This window comes from Canis lupus, chromosome 3 (genome assembly GCF_011100685.1).
Source record: "Canis lupus familiaris isolate Mischka breed German Shepherd chromosome 3, alternate assembly UU_Cfam_GSD_1.0, whole genome shotgun sequence".
Lineage (NCBI taxonomy): Eukaryota > Metazoa > Chordata > Mammalia > Carnivora > Canidae > Canis > Canis lupus.
Window position 1 is genome coordinate 7,051,879 of NC_049224.1, and position 21,199 is coordinate 7,073,077.

Sequence of the window (21,199 nt, forward strand, 5' to 3'; positions counted from 1 at the left end):
AGAAAACCTGTTATATATCAGCTCATTCTCATTTTGTGCTGATTTCTCCTACACCCTTGTGAGAAAACCAGGAATAAAAATTCTAAGACGGTTGCTTTAAGATGAAATGAAAATCCCCTGAGTTTGTCATCTGGCTGCACAGGTTTTAGAGAATTGTAAAAAATAAAAATGAAGAGAAGTTTATGTTTAAATGTTAAAATTTCTGCATTGGAATTCCTGAAATTAATATAAAGATAATAAATTACACTCTTGATCACTATGAAGAGTCATTATCTGGAATTTTTTTCACTGACACTCCACTTTTCCTTGCAAATCATACTTCTGGGTTATTACCACAATGATGAGTGTAGTTGTTAATGTGGACTCTGATCTTATGGTAATAAATTTGTATTCCATTAAAAAGAACAGACTGTAAATTAGAGGTCAGTTAGATATTATCACAATATGAATTAAGTTCTTTGATTGAAATTCATTTTCTTGGTTATATTTTGGTTGTATTGAATGTTTCTGAAAGCAAACAAAATTTTGTGGTGCTTATATATTTGCTCAACAGACACTAAACAAATAATCAAGAAATTATCTCTATGAAAAAAGAAGACACATTTTCCTCCATACTTACTAACGTACACCACATAATATGAAATTTAATTAGCAAAACTCAATAATTCACAAAGCTGGTAAAAGAATGATAATGGACAATCATGGCCTAAGCACAGGGACAATATGCACAGATATATTTCATTAATGGGATTAATTTAGAATTGTAATTAAATAGATTACTTACTAGCCCACACTATAATTTCATTAAACTAAATGATAAAGCTTCATCACCAAGCATCAATTAAAGAACCTTCTTAATTGTGGCATACATTGTACAGTTTCACACATTCAAAATAGACTGACAAGTTAAAAAAAAAAAAAAGAAGATTCTTCTTTTACCCTACACTTAGGAAGTTTTTATGCAAAACAGTTAACAAATCTAAAACATAGTTTTACACCAAGAAAATTATTAAAATTGATCAAAATTTTATAAAAACTAATCTACCGGTAAGTATATGGAGAATTTAAAAATTATTCTCCTGTGTATTCCCTGTCTAAACTTAAAACCTTTTATGTGTATGTCTGTGGAAGTATTTACCCATATACAAGACTAGAACAACTCTGATTTGTATTTCCTTTGCTAATTAACAAACATTTATTGAGTGTTTACTACGTGTCAAGTCCTGTCATAGGTGCTGGGAACAAATAATAAAGAATTAGAAAAATATAATGCTTATCTTCAGAATGTACTATTTGAATTTTGTAGAAAATTTGATGAACAAGATTATGTGAAATTTTATTGCCCTGTACTAGATTTTATTTTTCCCCTTTATTAAAGTTTTTTTCATTTTCATTCATGATTTTTAAATTTATTTTGCTTTATGCAATTTTGTTTATATACTTCATGTTCTAGTATAGAAATTGTCATTGTATATTTTTATTCACATATAGTATGTGAACATATTTTTCATGTAACACTAGACTAAATGCACTATCCATACAATGAACATCTACTTCAATATTCTATTATTTTTTTTAGTATGTTAAAAGTCATTCAAGGATATGAAGGCAGACGAACAGTAGACACAATACAAATATAAAAATATACTTATCTGTGCTATATTAGACAATAATAAACATTACAAAAGAAAAAAATGATTGTAGAAAACTAACTGATTTCTCACAAAATTAAATTGCCAACTATATTTTAATGGCATTCTAAAATAGTTTATACAAATTAGGAATTTACTCTTCCTTCTTTGTTTACTTTTCTTTTGATTGATACCACCTCACTTTTCAAATCAAAATTTTGAAGTGCACTGGGATAAAGTAAAGAAAAAAGAGGATTTAAAATCCAGCTATTTGAGTTCTCTTCTACTTCAAGCGAATTATAAGAAATTATTTTCCTTGACATATCATAGGAAATGAAATAAATTGATGAAGAATAAATGCTGATTTCCTTCATGTCAAGAATACACAAGTGCTAATATTTTATTATCTTATCCAATGGATTTAATAATTTGATATTGAGTTTTGTAAGTTGTGAAGAAGTTATTTATCAGAGTAAACTTAATTCTATTCTTTCAGGTAAAATAATGTATAAGTTTGTATATTTTTTTCACTTTGTAAAAACTTAAAAATTGTATACATGAATGAAAGTCTTGCATCAAACCAGATACACAGTATGTGATAGTTGAAGATTAAGTAAATTAAAGTAAATCACTCATTGATTTTTAAAGAAAATTATTTAAACTAATGTTTAAGTTTTTACAAAGTGGAGTGTAGTAATTACTTTTTACACATGCAATGCTATTGGGCTCACATTCACTGTTATATTTAATTACACATTTACACTAGTCACATATAAATACAGATTTTAATGTAGATTAAAAACAAGTAAATCATGCATTTCTATAAACTTCAAATCCCTTGGAAATATTTTTAAGCACGATGTTATAAAAGAAGTCCCGTCACTTTTTTTTTTCACTAAAAATTAAGCCAAGAAGAAGAAACATCTCAAAAGTATCTTCAATAATTTTATTTGAAAAGGGAATATGACCCTTTTTAAAATATAAGGAGAATGTGCTACATTATTATTTACTTTTTAATTCTTCTTAGAATCTATCTTATTCCAAAAAATTAGCTATTTTTAAGCTTTTTGAAAAGCACTCAAAAAACATGAATGTGAGAAAATATTATCTTATTATATTATTAAATTTGCTCTTATCTTCAAAAGTAAGCAAGGGAATGGACATTTATTTTTCTTATCCTCATTCTCAAATGATTAAATGGGCAAGATTTTTCATCTCAAATACTACAAATTTAGATGCATTTTATTCCTATCCTATTCTATCCGAAGATTGTGCATTTAGAATCTGCTTATGAAATATAATAAATTAATTCTGTTCCAATATTAAATACTATGGTTATGGTTATCTGCTTTATATGTGATAACAAATGAAAACTTTGTCTAAAATGAAAATTGAAATCAAACATTTCTAAACATTTTAAAAGTTCTGCATCTAGACCCCCTCAATAAGCCTCATTCTTCGTGTTTTATGGACATATGCAGTACACATATAGGTTATGTCACATACTCGACAGTCTTAATTAATCAGGATATTTTTCTGCAATATCAGAAGCACCTATTTCAGAAACAAACCCTAAAGACTAAAACAAACTTAACATTTGGTAAACATAACTACACAATATAGTTTAGTGTGTTTTTTTCCTGTTTTAAAATAGGCCTTCATGTGGTATTGCTCTTAAACTCAAATACCGTATGCCAGAAAGATCCAGACTCCAAACTCTATGCTAAATTGAATTACTTACTCCCTCTTTGTTTTAAATTATGCTCCTTACCTTTGAATGATTGATAGGTCGTGTGAAAAACCTGCTAATAGTTTGGGTAGAACTGAAAAAAACTTATATATATATATATATATATATATATATATAAAGTTTTATGATATATATATATAAAATATATACACACATAAACTATGCATAAAACCATCACTGAAGTTGGAACAGCAAAATCCACTTCATATCATAGTCATGTTTAAAATGCACCTGGCATATTTTAGGCCTTCAAATAATTACTTGATAAAATTCTTCGTTATCACATCTGCACATTAATTCAGCAGATATCATATAAAAATTAAGACTTCAACAAAGAACTTCCATTAGATTACAAGGTCTTTGTACCTATACGCTGTCTACTTTTAAATTCATTTGAACAACAGCAAACTACTTAGGACATAATAACAAATATCCATAGGGGAGTCTGGGTGGCTCAGTCAGTTAAGCATCTGCCTTCAGCTCAGGTCATGATCCTGGGTCTGGGATCCAGCCCTGCATGGAGCCCTGAATCGCACTCCCTGCTTGGTGGGAGTCTGCTCGTCCCTCCCCCTCTGCCTCTCCCCACCCATTACTGTGCTCTTTCCTTCTCAAATAAATAAAATATTTTCAAAAAATTAGCAAATATCTATAAACCAAAAATCAGCAAACATCAACATATTGTGATTTGTAACCTCATATTTTCTAAAAAAATAATTACAACTTTATAAATAAATATTTTATTCACTAGACTGGCCCCTTGTTCAATTCTCAGAGACAGCTACCATCATAATTTTGTATTTATCATTTTATATATGGCTTCATGTATTCACTATATACATAAGCATCAGCTAATTCATAGCATTGCTTTGTCTGTTTCACATAAATGCTACTTACTTGTCTATACTTTTCTGTTCATTTATTTTACTTTTGTATAATACTTCATTTTAATAGAAGCTAATATTTACTGAATATTTCCAGGTCTTCTAGGTGATCTTGGTGTCAATCACTGTGTGAAATATACATATATATTAATTTGGGGTACCCTCACAATGGTCTTATGGCAAAGATTTTATTATTTTTATATTATATTTTATGTTGTAATTCATTTTACATTATATATCTTATTTATATTTTTAAAATATCGTCATTTTACAGATGATCCAAATGGGTCACAGAGTTAAGTAATTAATAGAATGCTACTTAGGTAGTAAATGGTAGAGCTGGAATTTGAATACACGTTGTTCAGATCCAGAGCCCACACCTTCATCACATTACCCTGTGCTCAAAATCAAAGAAGAGACCATATGTTTATATGATGGACAAACCAGCTATTTCCAATTTTTTTACCCTTGTGAACAAGGACACAATAAATGTCCTTTAATATGTCTCTTGGTTTCCATACCAGACATCCTTCAGGGTAGAGGCTCAAAGTGGATTATTTGGGAGTCTCAGGGTACACATGTATCCAACAGTGGCCAGTCTTGTATTAGTCTTTTAGCTTAAGATACTGAGGCTCAAGAAGACCAAGGGATAATTGAGAATATTTTTGTCTAAAGACCTCTTGTATTCGGAGGAGAGTACCCTCTATGCTCAGTATGACTGGTATTCTTTGCTCATCTTATGTTAACATATGCTTCTATAACAGGAAAAAATCTATGCCTATTAAAGAGATTTTTAATATCCTAGTAAGGAATTTCTAGATAAAATATAGAATGTCCAGTTAAATTAGAATTCTTGATAAACAATGATTATTTTAGTACATTGCATGGAATACACGGTACTTAAAATTATTTTTCATCTGAATTCCAATTTAACTCCCTGTTCTTCCTTTTCATTTGCTAAATTTGGCAACCTCACAAATAGTCCACCCACTAGATGGCTACTAAACAAAAGAACCACTCCTACTTACTGGTAGGCACATTGAAAGGATGTTACTAATTCAGAGTCACAAAATCTAGCTACAAATTAAATGGGATTCCAGTCTATTCTCTTGTCTTTCAGAACTCATTATGTTTATTCAAGTGGACATAGATGGAAGATGTATATATTTTATTCAACTTTTCCTATAAAAAGTGTTATCAGAAATCTTTCCACAGTTGTATATTAAGTGCTACAATGCCTTCCTCAACTCAGATTATCTTGCCTCATTTATTTTTTTCTTGCATTTTTTTAAACATCTTATTCCTGAGGATATAACTACAAGGATCATTAACCATCTGCCAACCTCGTCTGTTTTGCCTCCTCAACCCCATGCCCAACATTCACTTCCTCTCTGTTTTATGTCATAAAAATACACTCTGGTTGAACAAAACTGGGTATCAGAACACAAAAAAAAGTATTTCTGTGAGCTAAACTGACATTACACTAAATAATGAGGAATTTGTAAGTGGACCCTATGATCACCCAACACCTCATTTTATGATTACAAAAAAAGAAGAGGAATTACATCCAATTAAATCATCCTCCCTATAAAATGAGACTCTCTGAATAAGCAGGAACAAAGGACAGCCAGTGGGTCTTAGGTATTACAGCTGCCAAAGATGAAATTTCTACTCCAGGGCATATTCATTTCACTAGTTAAGTGCTACTTGAACTAATAGCAATTTCTTAGGTGAAAAGAATTTTGATCTTTTTCTTAGTTTTCCATTATGGAGCTTTGGCATTTCATCAATTGGCATATTGTACCACATTGTGCTGAAATGCTTCTAAGGTTTTGCAGAGAATATGGAGGGATGCTTTTGTCTATAAAATAAACCATCATTTAGACTGAGATTTTCTTTTCTTTTCTTTTTTTTCAAAAGAAGTGAAGTTGATTACTTGGCATCAGTCCTTCATCACAGATACTACTGAAGAAAAAAGGAGTGTGAAAAAAAACTGAAGGACACAAAATCCGCGGGGAAATAATGAAGTATAAGTGCTTCAGAGAGCAGCCAGAGATGGAATAATATTTCTTCTGTGAGGACTTCAGTAATAACAACCCATGAATGATGAGACTTACTGCAAATGGTAAGAGTGCTGTGGGAAAGTAAGAAAAAAAGTGCTACTCTGTGAAGGATACCATTTCACATGCGCTATCTCCTTCTTCACAGATCATTGGAGCTCTCTTTTTCATTATTCCTCTTTGCAAACAACAATCAATATTCATAGTGGGCCAAATATGTGCCAGAGACTAACAGGTACAGTTTATGGAAAAAGATATGATATCTGATTCTCATCCAAATTTGATCTGAAAATAAATAGGTAATTATAAAACAAATACAGAAATATCAATAATGTTGATATATTGGAGGATCCACAAAGAAGGGAGGCAGTAATTGTAATCATGGAGTTGGCTAGAAAAATATTCCCACAGGAAGTGACATTTATGTATGTCATAATGGAGGAATAGGGTTTTCCTTAGGCTAGAAGTGGGAAAATGAAATTCCAACTAAAGAGGTCAGCCAAAGCAACATATAACAAATAATCTGATTGGTAGGAGGATTTGCTGTTTATAATGCTGAAACTGGAATAATAAGCTGTGGCAAGATTCTGAGTGGCCTTGCAGATCTTACAGAGGAATATGAGGGTTATAAGATTATAGGGAATAGAAAGCAAATGTAGATGTAAAAGAAAGTAATTAAACATGATTCAATGCACATCTTTAGTGGTACTGTGATAAATGGCTAAGAGGGAAAAAATAAGAGGTAATCATATCAAATATGAAATTATTATAATTATCCAGGTGAAAGAAATGATGAAAACTCAAATAAGACAGTGGCAGCATAGATAGAGAATGAAAAAACAAATTCACTTGGAAAGTAGAGTTGACAGGATTCAGAAACAGATTGGGTGAAACAGGAATTGGACATTAAGATTTTGCTCTTGCATGAATGAGTATATTCTGATTCCATTGGAAGAGATTTTGGCAGATGGGGAAAAGAACACAAATGTTAAATTTTGAATCTCAAAGTGAAACTCCTAGAATTCTATCTACTCTTTACTCAATATATGCTTATCACATATTTAGCTCCATATCCTTCATAAAAAAGGGAAAAATAAACTATAATTTGAAAAGTGAATTAATTGGATACATCATAGATATTTTTCTTAAGTATTCATAATTTTAGGTTTAAAGTCTAGAAAGCTTGAAAAATTCAAATAGGCCCAGATCACAGTTACTAGAACTGTATAGTTGATTAACAGATTTTATTGCACTAGCTTTTTAGTTCTGAAAATAATAAAGTGAAATATTTAGGGGACACAGTGGTCTGTCCTTGAATGACCTATTAAACTTTATTAATGACCGAGAACAACATATGCTTACAAAATTAAGTCAATTTGAATTAACCAATCATTAAAGGAATATAAGTTTAATTATGCAAAAAAGAAACCTTAAACCATTTGAATATTTATCCATCCAATTTTATATGCAAGTGAACATAATAATTGAGACTTTGAAAACTGTAATATAAAAAGTGCCTTTACAAACATTTGGATGTATTTACTTATTTTTATTTGAGCCTAACAGACACACAATATTACATTAGTTTCAGGTGTACAACATAATTTATTCTACATCTCTACGCATTATGCTAAAATCCTGACAAGTGTAGCTACCATCTGTCATCATCCATCGCTATTATATCATTGGCTATAATACCTATCTGTACATCGTACTCCCATGACTTACTCATTCCATAACTAGAAGTCTGTATCTCCCACTTTCTTTCACCCCTTCTGCCCATCGTCCCATTTCCCTTCCCTCTGGCAACCACAAGTTTGTTCTCTGTATTTTTAAGTCTGATTCTGCTTTTTGTTTTATTCACTTGTTTTTTGATTCCATATATGAGTAAAATCATATGGTATTTGTCTTTCTCTGCCTGACTTCACTTCACTTAGCATAAAATCTAGGTTCATCTATGTTGCTGCAAATGGCAAGATCTCATCCTTTTTATGGCTGTGTAAAACTCCATTGGTGTGTGTGTGTGTGTGTGTGTGTGTGTGTGTGTGTGTGTACCACATCTTCTTTATCCAGGCATATATTGATGGACATTTAAGTTGCTTCCATACCATGGCCATTATAGATAAGGCTGAAATAAACATAGGGGTGATTTATCTTTTCAAATTAGTATTTTCATTTTCTTTGGGTAAAAATCCAGTAGTGGAATTATTGGATCATGTGGTATTTCTATTTTTAAGTTTTGGAAAAATCTCCATACTGTTTTCTACACTGGCTATACCACTTTACATTCCCATCAACAGGGCACAAGGGTTCCTTTTTCTCCACAGCCTCATCAACACTTGTTTTTTCTTGTGTTTTACCCTAACCATTCTGCTAGGTCTAAGGTGATATCTCACTGTGGTTTCGATTTGTATTTCCCTAATAATTAGTGATGTTGAGAATCTTTTCATGTGTCTGTTGGTTATCTCTATGTCTTCCTTAGAAAAATGTATTTACATGACCTCTGCCCAATTTTTTATTTGAATTGTTTGGTGAGTAGTATATGTTCTTTACATATTTCGGATATTAATCTTTTATCAGATGTATCGTTTGCAAACATCTTCCCCTATTCGTTTAGGTTGTCTTTTCATTATGTTTTTGGTTTCCTTCACTGTACAAAAGCTGTTTTATCTTAACGTAGTCTTAATAGTTTATTTTTGCTTTTGTTTCCCTTGCCTCAGGAGACATATCCAGAAAAAATGTTGCGACAGCCAATGTTAAGAAATTACTGCTTGTGTTCTCTTCTAAGAGTTTATAGTTTCAGGTCTCACACGTAGGTATTTAATCCATTTTTATTTTATTTTTGTGTATGGGGTTAAAAAGTGGCCCTTTGTGTGGAGGTGTCTAGTTTTCCCAGCACCAGTTGTTGAAGAGACTTTCTTTTCTCCCTTGTATATTCTTGCCTCCTTTAGCACAGATAAACTGGTCAGGGAAGTGTGGGTTTATTTCTGGGCTCTCTATTCTGTTCCACTGAACTATGTGTCTATTTTTGTGCCACTACAAACATTTATTTTAGAATTATTTAACTTTATCTCATATGAACCTGCTAGAACTCTGGTATAATCTCTCTTTTGTAGATAAGGAAATTGAAAATTAAAAATTAATAGTCTCGGAAAAGTGACTTAGCCTTATCAAAAGTCATACTTCTTCAGGTAATGGCATGAGGATACAATCCAAATTCTTAACTACAATCAACTCAGTATGTCTATAACAGCAGTCTAAGACATTTCTGACCAACAAATATTTATTGAAGTCCAAAGTTGTTTTCTCTTGTTAATGCCTTCCAAAATTGAACTCTGATAAGATTTTATAAAACTAAGACTTCATATTAAAGACATTTCTGGCAGAAAGCAATAGAATAAAAGCAAGAAATAATGACTATGAAAACAGAATACAGGATATGGTTTGAATTTATGATATAGATTTCTATTTATGAAAGACTAACTGCAGCGTGTAGTCATACTGCAGAGAAATTTTAGTGTCAAGTTAAAGTGTGACTACATTAATAAAAAAGGCCAGAGTTTTTTTTAATGTTTTACAAAGATAAATACTATTTTCAAACAAAATTACATAAATAAAATCCTTTATGGGACCCTAAAAATATATGTTAAATCAAAGACACATTAGGGAAAGCAGGAACAAGGAGTTAAGGTTTATTTGCTTACTATACTGTGACTACAATAAAATGGAATTTTTGTGCCACAACTATCCCTACAATGTAAAAATGAATTGATCAAAGTGAGAGTAAAAATATTTGCAGCAAATATGATAGGCATAGTTACTCATTTAACATAGAAAAATGATTTGAATTTATAAGAGATAAAGAGCAACTGCCAAAAACAAATGGATAAAAGTGCAGAATGGGAATTCATATGCAAAATAGATATTCATAAAATAGTATAGTATTCAACATAATTATGAAATTCAAATTAGAACCATGTTAGAATAAAATTTTCCCTATAAGATGAACAACTACTACAGAGTTCTAACGCACCATAAGAACATGAAGAAATAAGCACTTGTGTATATTACAGGTGAGAAAATAAATCTCTGATTTTTGATAAGACAACTAGCTAATTAACAAAATTCAAAAGGCATCTTATCTTCGATCTACTAATTCTTCTACAAATATTTATCATACATATATGCTTTTACTGGGTGCAAATATATATATATATATATATATATATGTATACAGAAGCGCATATTTAATCATTCTTTCATTTTTTAAATCATTATATCATTGTAAAATCCTGGAAACAGCACTCTTGTCTAAATAAGAAATCCTTTTTCTTGAATTATGTACATCAAAACCATTAAAAGCAAGACTTTCTTTAAAAATCTAAATTGATAAGTGCTTTTAGAAAATTCTTAAAGATATACATTAGCAAATAAAAAAAGTAAGTAGTGTATATCATATTCTACTGGATTGTGTAGTTATATTTTATAAAAACTTAAAGCTGATTTTTGCAGTTATATTTTCATAATTAGCTATCAGGATACATTGAATTTTTGCCAATTTTTATGTTATAAAGACATAACTGGTTCTTTTTTTTTAAGATTTTATTTATTTATTCATGAGAGACACACAGACAGAGGCAGAGATACAGGCAGAGGGAGAAGCAGGCTCCATGCAGGGAGCCCAATGTGGGACTTGATCCCAGGACCCCAGGATCACACCCTGGGCCAAACGCGATGCTAAGCCACTGAGCCACCCAGGGATCCCCAACATAACTGGTTCTAATAATTATTTACAAGTAAAAGCAGGATAAATCAATAAGGTGTAAAGAATACTAGTTATTCTAAATTAAGAAAAACTACTGAAATGAGGTGAGCCTACTTGAAGTAAAAACAGAGAACAAAGATTTCACCCAGACCCTATGATACCTAGGTTAGAATCTAAAGATTTCCTCTACTAAAATACTCCAGAGCTGGGGGAAGGAAAGGGTAGAGAAGAGGTAAACAGTGCAAAGCAGGAAGACAAGAATCCCAAGAAGAAAGTTGAGGGTTTTTCTCCGTGGTTATTTTGTATTGTTTTGTCTTGTTTTGTTTTGTTTTTTGCTCTAAAATAGTGTTGATCTAAGAAACCACTGAACCTGGAGAAAGAATAAGATCAGCATCTAGGATAGTTCCTCATCTTGAATAAATAAAATAGATTATAAAATAGATTTTAGGTTTGGACCCTTGAAGTCATCCCAGAAAATAGAATTGAAATAGAATCTTTGCCTGTGAATTTACATACATTTGAGGTACATTTTGGCCTTCCTAAAGTGTTTATCAATAATTTCCATTCACCAAGGACTTACTAATGATGCCATAATAACTACAATGAATATCAGAATGTAGCCTCAGGCAGTCTATATTGGAAACAAGCTATGGAAAATTTTCCTCTCCCTTTAAAATATCTGTCAGAAGAAAGACAACTCTGGTTGCCAGGAAAGAAATTCTCATATTCTCTCTCTCTCTCTCTCTCTCTCTTCCGCCCTCCCTCCCTCCCCCCCCTTCTTTCTCTTTCTCCTCCACTCTTTTCCTTCCTTCCTTTCTCTCTTCTCTCTTTTCTCCTTTTTCTGAAATGAAGGTGCCTATTACCTGCTGTTAAACCTAGCTGCCAGGTAAGTTCCGTCCCTGAGTTGTTCACATAGAACAACTTTGTGAATCAGAAAAAGATTCAGATCTCCGGATCTTTTACTGTCCTGAAGGCCATGTGGTAAAATGAAAAGTATCAGTAAAGCTTCTTCCTGGTACAGTAAAGGTAAGATGACTTACCCTTTGTTTTAGGTCCCAAAACAATTGCTGTATATAAAACCACTTTATAAATATCAAAGCATTGACTGGTATAATATAAAACCATTTGGTATAGATAATAATAATAATTAAGCCTCACTATGATGTAGTGCGTGAATATCCTCTAAGTGCCTAGCCTTGTTCTTAGCTCTTTATTCACTTTTGCAGTATCTGGCCCATATCAGGACTTGACTTTAGTCCCGAATGGATGTGACTTTTACCTTTGACTTTTTCGAACTTTTTTCTCTCTAGAAAGTGCAGTCTGCTCAGACCAACTAACTGGGGGAGACTCACTATTAATAAAGGGTAGATTGAGTCTTCCAGGAAGCAAGTATCACCAATGATCCGCCAAACTCTCTTGTTTAAGGGATGATTATTCAAATTTACATTCATAGTTTCTTTACAATAGATTTCAGTGATCTAAGATCCTGTAATTGCTGCATGCTAAGCAAAAATGAGACAATATTTTGGTATCTGTTTCCTTTGATATTCTTCTAAGTCAAGTGAGAAGGAAATGAGAGATACCTAACTTCAGGTAGAACCCCAGTCTATAATGATTCCCAGAAAGCAGGAGTAGGGTTAATAAATGAGAATTAGACACCAGTCATAATCTTCGTGATAAGGATATCAGATAATAGTTCTCATTTAATTGCCATTCTTTCCCCCATTCTGATGTATTCAACATTGATCATTCTTATCAAAACTCAACCAAAACTTTGAATTTTATTCCAAAGATGACATCAAGGCAATTCAATTCCATTCTATTCAGGACAAAAAACAAAACAAAACAAAAGAAAAAAAAAAAACAAAAAAAAATTCTATAGCACCATGAGAACTTAGCAAAATAATTTTAAGATTTAATTTCAGGAACTCATTGTATTGAAGAGGTCTCATAGATTACAGGCTAAACTAATTCACAAAATAAGACTGCCAAGCCAGAGGAACTATCTAAGATCTTCAACTTGAAAAAATAGAGCATGCTTATTTTTAAGACAGGTTTGTTCCATGACATGGATTTATTTTACATTGTGTTTAGTTTGGAAATGGATATAAAATTTTACAGAATATTCAAGGAAAATGTTGTGTGGATCTGGCTGATTCTGGTAAGTCAACACTCAGTTAATACAAAAAAAGCAGAATAAATTAGGAAACAAATGGAAGACAAATATAAAGATCAGCTCAGAAAACAAAAGTCCTCAGATGTCAAGAGAGAGAAAATGAAACCAGAGAGCTTAACCAGAGAGCTTAGGAAAGTGATTTTGGGCTACCGAAGTTTCCATATTGAAAACTGGATCTCAAGTTGACTCTAGAGTTTATTGGAGAACAAAAGTATTTAAGCCTGAACAGGTTAAGCATAAGCCCCCTTTATAAAACACTGTAACACTGAAGTATTTTCTATTTTATGAAAAATCCAGAGAAACATGAAAGATTATAGTCTCTCTGGACATTTTGACAGAGTTGATCATGTTCTGTTATTCAAAGTATTTTTTTTTTTTTACTAAGTAAAGTAATACACTTATCTGGTTTTGCTCCTACATCAGTACATATTTATCGATCTCCCTCTTAGGTTCTTCCTTACATCCTCAACTTGTTTCCTGGTATTTCTTTTTTTTTTTTTTTTCCTTTGTGTCTACTCTCTTCATGATCTCTTCCAGTCTTGTGGATGTACTTCATATACATGCTGATGGCTACCACATTTATTATTTCAATCTGAATCTTTCCCTGAACTTTAGGTACTTGAGTCTATCTCCATAATTAGGATATACAATTGAATGCTTCTTGGCCATCTCAAACTTAAAAAGTCCAAACTGAAAGTGTGGGCTTCCTCCAAGAAAATATACTCTCCACAATTGTCCCCATATCAATAAAATGTTAAGACCTTCAGAATCATTTGATTTCTTTCTCTCAAACTCAATATCGAATCTGTTAGAAAATGCTATTGTTTCTACTCCTATTATGAAGAATCTAGTATTTTCTTGCTGCTACTACAGCTACCAAGCTGGCTCACTTCACTAATGTCTTTTATTTCAACAGATTTCTAGCTTTTTTATTTCTTTTTTTTCTGCTTATGCACTTAGGTCTTTCACAATAATTTCAAAATAGCAACCAAAACTAGCATAGAAAAACATAAGTTGGATTATAATACTTCCCTCATCAGAAAATATTAATAAGGACTTTCTATCTTACTCATGTTAAAAGCCAAAGTCCTATGGATGGTCTACAAAACTATCAGACTTTTCACCTTATCTCCTATTGATTTCTCCTTTCTCATTACTCACAATCACATAGATTTTCTTGATTTTCTCATATATGCCAGGTATATTTTTTTACCTCATGTTATACATGACTTATACATTGCTCACACTGTCTTTGTATTCTTTTCTCTCCACTGTAGAATGCAAGCCACAACAGCAAGGTTTTGTTTGCTTCATTAACTGTTGTATCTTGTATAATGCCTTTTCAAAGACTAAATAAATATTAGTAGAATGTTAGGTCAACTCTTTCTCTGATAACTTAATCAGCTGTGATAATAGGGATGCACTGCAATAAAACCAGAAGAGAACTGAACCCAGAATCTGTTGTGCTTGGGTTCAGGTTTTCTCTCAGTTCTTTCATACTCTCAATTTAAAAGTCATTCATTCTTTCTTAGGCTCATTATGTTCATGTGACAGTGTTTTTTGTTTGCTTGGTTTTGGTTTTAATTTGTGTATGCAATAATTAAGAAATAGGTATAAAATATCATAAATGTATAAAGTATTTTACACAAATAGACTTATAATTATTTCATCCTCAGTCCTATGATTCCTGATTAATGGCAAATATGGAAATGAACAATATCTCCTGACTAATGGCAAATATGGAAATGAACAATATTTCCATAATTACCATATATCTAAAACTCTACCTAAAGAATGAGTGAGATTAATCATTCCATCCACTAAAATATGAAAAATTTAATCTCAGAGTTATTAAGCAACAACCCCAATGCCACAGAACACTTGCTAGAATGTTCAAAGTAGTATTTACCAAATGTTGTCCTTAAATTACTTGGATTAGGTATCCATTATTATAATGCATATATCTGAGCCTACAGTCTACTTGATATTTGGAATCTCTGAGTTTGAAGCCAAGTACCTTATGTCACTGTTATACATCTTACTACTTAAGAAGAACTAGATTACATAAAAACAAAACAAAAGCAACACTTTTTGAGTGGCAGGCCCACACGAGGGATAATGGTAATGTTAAGAGTTTGTACATAAGGGAAATTAGGTATTATATGTTACTCGTAAATACTAGGTTTCATATGAATCTTGGAACAATATCTGTCTTTCTTTAGTCAGCCTATTCCCTAAAAAAATAAGTTTACCTGATTTGGAGTTCTATTTCTAATATCTGTACACTCCTAATTGGTATTCTGTTTATAAACCAGCACTCAGGGAATTTAGTCATAATCACCAAAATGTATAAACTGAGGTAAGATTTCTCTATCATACTATTTATATACTATATACTAAACTTTGTATTATTCTCAGATACTGCAAAGAAGCTTAAAATAGTGTACACATCACTTGTAGGAAGACTTTGAGGACAAGGTAAGTAATAGCATTAAAGTACCACAAATATGGTAATTTCCTTTCTTAATATTTATAATTATTCATTGGAAAATGTACAATTTTAGAATACATATTATTATATTATATACATTTCCCTCTTGTAAATCAAGCTAAATGCAAAATCTTATTAATTAAAGCCCCAAAAGTTCAGGCATAGAAAAGTAAAACAAATATATTTTTTAAAACTGTGTTGTATGGTTACCAATAACTAAATGGACCAAAAGACAAATCCTCTCATGTAAAAGTAGTAGCTGCAGCGTTGGCTTGCTTTCCTAAAATAAGTTTAGAAAACTGTTCCATGTAGCACTAAAATCCGAACTGGAATAGAACACTATGTTTATTTAATATATTATTGGCATACTTTCCACTAAGTATTTCATGTTCGAATTATAATTTTCATGGAATTTATGCCTCTCAGAGATTCTCTAATTTAAGGTTCATAAGAATCAGAGGTTGTGTGCCCAAATCACCCAAGAATATTCAGAGTATACACTCAACAATTTTTGCATGAAAAATAAAAACAAACAAATGAAAGCACGTATCCATGTCAGAAGAGCAGGATTGTATAATAGCATACTTGTATTATCAGAAATGACAACAGTGTCTGATACTGAGACCGGTGTCTTGGTATACTAACTAACTATGTTGCAATGTTGTAAAATACAGGAACTAAACAGATTATTTGATTTTATTCTATCATCTACTCTAAAATATAAAGTTGATATATTCATACTTGCAGTATGTTGGTATCATAATTATAAAGCTAAAAAAAGGAGGACATTGAAATTGCAAATAAATGAAGAACTGGATTATTCTAATATTGGGTGAAAAGAAAAATGCGTTGGGTCATTGGAGGCTGACCCACATGCATCTGAAGCTTTCCGCTCCTAAGGGAAAATGCAGGTACAGGACTGTGAAAAATTTTGGCAGTGTTTCTTATAATGCCTAGGGGAGAATTAAAGTTTAAACTGTTAGGATAAAGTCTGATTCTGTGAGGAGAACTAAACTTACAGTTTTTGGACAGGGAATGAGGCAGCTGAACCAACAGATACCTTCCAAATACAGATAGGAACTTCTTATGTCTGACTGTGATCTATGTCCTGGGTAAAATTGCCAATCTTGCCAATTCCATATGAATGAAGAAGAAAATTATTCTTAACTTTTCACCCAAATGACTTACAGTTCCAATCATAACCTAGATGGTATAATCAGGCTTATTTCTCTTACTCTACCACCATGACCTATAACAACAGGAAGGAAGGAAGGAGGAAGGGAGGGAGGGGAGGAGGAAGATAAAAAGAGGAAGGGAAGAAGAAGAAGGGGAAGAAGGAAGGGGAGGAGGGAGAGGAAGAAAAAGAAGAGAAAGAGGAGGAAGAAGAGAGGGAGAAGGTAAAAAGAATATTTTAAAAACTAACAAAATATATAAAGAACTACTTTTAGGCACTGGGCAATAATCCACTTTGGGCCAAAATTTAAGAGAAGATAAACTTATATGATGCCAATATTCACAGCAGCATTCTCCTTGAAAGAATGATCCAGATCATACTGTGGGGAAAGAGAATCCACAAAAAGAGAGCTCTCCATTGACAGAGAAGACAGATATTACATATTAAAATTGTTTAGGCAAGTGGCATTTGAGGGTATAGAGTCTTGGAGAAAAAAGTCCCTGGTATCTGTGCATGCTTAGTAGAAAATAGTCACTTAGAGGCCAGAGGAATGTGAAAATATTTTAGAGGCAAGACAGAGCTAAGAAATGAGGTTTGGATTCCAATCCCAGCCAGAATGGAGTAATCTTGGTGACCATCCTGAACCTTTAACTGAAATTCCAAGAAGACTATTAACTGAATAAAAAACAAACCCTAGTCAACCCTGAAATAAAGGAGAACCTAAGATAATATGTCTTGAAAATATTAAATAAATACAGGATCCAAGATAATGGACAATACATTTTAAGTGCATGACAGAAGATAATTTAATAATTTTTAGAAAAAAAATTAAAAATCCAGTGTTCTATAATACATATTACACAAATCCAACAAACAAGAGATTACTAGTTATGGACTTCTATTGCACCACATTCCAGTGCTCCATATCTAGCACTTAAATGGTCAGGTCTGAGGAGGGACATATACAGGTGGCAGTTGGGTAATTTATTTAGAAAATATCTAAGTATTTTATCCTTTATACTAATCTCTAACTCTGTGCTCTATTGGAAGATACTAGCTAAATTAAATATTGGTGTGGATGCAACTGTAATATTTTTTCACTTGCTTTCTTATTAACAGCAATTAGAAGTTTTTTAAGCTTCAGAGCAAGTTTTCAAGATGTCTAAGTATTCCTTGCTCATTAATCCTTGGCTAGCTCTGATCTGGTTTACCAATAGATTGGTCAAGCATATCATTTGAGTGATTATATTCTTTGAGGCTTGAGTTGTTTTTATATCATGGCTTTAAGCTCTGGGCTTTGGCTGTTTCCTAAGTGAAAAATATAAATAAGTGGCAATTATTTAGAGTTTATAACCCCACTGTTAGCACATTGTATTATGATATTATTCTGTTCAAGAACAAGCCTTGTAGGCCAAGGATCCCTAGGTTCTAGGATCCCTAGAAGACTGGACAACCTTAGTTTGGTTCTACTTCCAAGCTTGCAAAAAGTGACTTATATTCAGAAGAAATTAAAATATCAAAATCTTTTTAAAAACTTACTAGAGCCAGAGATTATTCATATATTGGGTGCAACAGGCAATGATCCCAGATCATGTGATTAATACAAAAATGGAATAAAACATGGATAAAACGAATGAAAAGAGACATAACTTCAAAATATATTTGGAAACAGTAAAAATAAGATTCTAATCTATACCCTATAAGTACCAATATATGACTACTTGAAGTTAAGGTCTTGATGGAAGAGTTCAACAGAAGCCTGTAGCCAACATAAGATGAGATCAGGGATTTCAAATAGAGATCAACAGGAATATTCAAACTGAAACATGGAGAAAAAATAGAAAAAGGGCAAGAACAAAATATATAAAAGAGCTCATAATATTTATAATATAGGTAGTTGAGATATAAGAAGAGAAAAAGAGAATATTGGAAAAAATCATTGAAGAAAAATGATTAGGAATTTTCTAAACTTGATGAAAGATATAAAACCACAGACTCAAGAATTCAGTGACCATAAAGCTGGATAACTAGAAAAAAAATCCCAAGTAAATGCACTTTAGCAAAATTGCTAAAACAAAACCAAAACAAATACGGATAGAATATACTTACAAGTAGCTGAAGCAATTAAAAGACAAGTTACTTTAAAAATATCATTGAGCTTTGCGCAGTGGCAGTATCGTAGCCAATGAGGTTTATCCGAGGCGCCATTATTGCTAAAAATACCATTGAAAGCTGTCTTTTCAACAGAAACAATAAAAGGCAGAATGCCATAGAATTACAAGTTTAAGGTACTGAAATATATAACATGACAATAAAATATTATTCAAAAACAAAGGCAAAACTAAGATTTTATTAAAAAGAGAAAAGCTGAAAAAATATGTTTCCAAAAGATATGAACTCTAAGAAATACTAGAAGTAGTTATTTATGCTAAAGGTAAAGCATTCCAGATGAAATCATAAACCTTTAAGAAGGACTGAAAGTTTCCAGAAAGAGTAAATTAATTGATAATTATAATGAAGATTAACATCTTAAAGTAATGATAAGAATTTATTGTGGAATTTGTAACATATATAATAGTAAAACATAAGAACATAACAAATGGTACATAAAGGGTAAATGGAGTCTACCTATGGCACCATTTGGAAGTGGCTCATGCATTATTTTAATATACTCTTTTTTTTAATATACTCTTTAATAAATTTTAAAAAGAATATTTTAATAAACTTAGTAACAATTAACAGAATGACAGAAGAAAGCATAACCAAAAGCTAAAAGATGATAAAATAGTAAAGTAATTTCAAAACTGATTAAATCAAAGAAAAAAAAGTTTGATTAAACAAAGAAGAGATGGGACAAATTCAAAACATTAGCAATATGATAGACTTAAACCGAACTCAATTATCAATTACATTAAAATTAAATGATATAAAAACTCCTAGTAAAAAAAAAACAGAAAGAAAAAAAAAATCACCATACTGACTAAAATAAAATTACACATACACACACAGTCTACTCGAAATATGAAGACACAATCTGAAAGCAAACGGATGGAAAAATATTTACCATGTGAACACTGGAAATCAAAGTGGCTGCTACTAATTTTATCAGATAAAATAATTCTTAAAGCAAGAAACTCATTGGATATAAAGAAAATATTGTATAGTGATATGTGGCTTAATTAAACAAGAAGACAAACAAATCCAGTTTTGATATGCACCAAAACATTGAGTTTCCAATTCAATCAGTGAGAAAAAGCAGTAAATTAAAGACAAAGTACAAAAGAGTAAAGAAAAAAATATTTAAATGAGGAAATATCAAAGAACAAAACACACATATATTTAAAAAATCAAAATAGTCAAATGGTGGATCTTCAAAAAGAAATCTAAAATTAATAAACACCTACAGAAGAGATCAAAATAAATGAAAATATCCAAATACCAGTATCAAGAATGGAAATAGAGACATCACAACTATAAATACTAAAAATATAATGACAAGTAATTATATATAACTTTATGTCAATAGCTTAGAATTTTTAATAAAATAGACAAATTTCTTAGAAACTCAACTTACCAATACTAATACAAAATGAATAGAAAATCTGAATAATTTTATATCAGTAAGAAAAAGCTAATCCAAAAAAAATAAAACCCTTGTCAGAAAGAAAATAACTGGGTCAGATGGTTCCACCAATGCCTTCTTCAAAATACTTAAGAAATAATATCAAATGTTTCAAAAAATCTCCCATAGAATAGAAAAATAAGAAACACTTCCTATATCATTTTATGTAAGCAGTCTAATGCTGATACATAACCTACCAAGAATATTAGAAAGGAAAAATTAGAGAAAAGCCATTCCCATGAACATTAATACAAAAATTCTTAAAACATCGTTAGCAAATTTAATCTAGTTGATGTACAAATGGTTAATATTTGATAATAAAGTGGGATTTATTTATGGAAAACCATTCCTTATGATTTATCATATTAACCAAATAAAAGACAAAACCAAAAGAGCTAGAATTATTTTCTAAAATTCAGTGCCACTTCATTATTAAAATTATATTCTCATTAAATTGGACATAGTAAATAACTTTTTAAAAAGACAGTCTCTTCAATAAATGGTGCTGGGAAAATTGGGCATCCACATGCAGAAGAATGAAACTAGACCACTCTCTTGCACCAGACACAAAGATAAACTCAGAATGGATGAAAGATCTAAATGTGAGACAAGATTCCATCAAAATCCTAGAGAAGAACACAGGCAACAC

General features: G+C 31.4%; 1 non-coding gene across 1 annotated transcript; it reads left to right on the top strand.

Annotated features, from left to right (window-relative positions):
* The first annotated feature begins 19,084 nt into the window (after positions 1 to 19,084).
* Positions 19,085 to 19,232, top strand: LOC119871384. Its single transcript, XR_005357483.1, has one exon. It is a non-coding gene; the product is annotated as a U4 spliceosomal RNA (small nuclear RNA).
* The last annotated feature ends 1,967 nt before the right edge of the window (positions 19,233 to 21,199 follow it).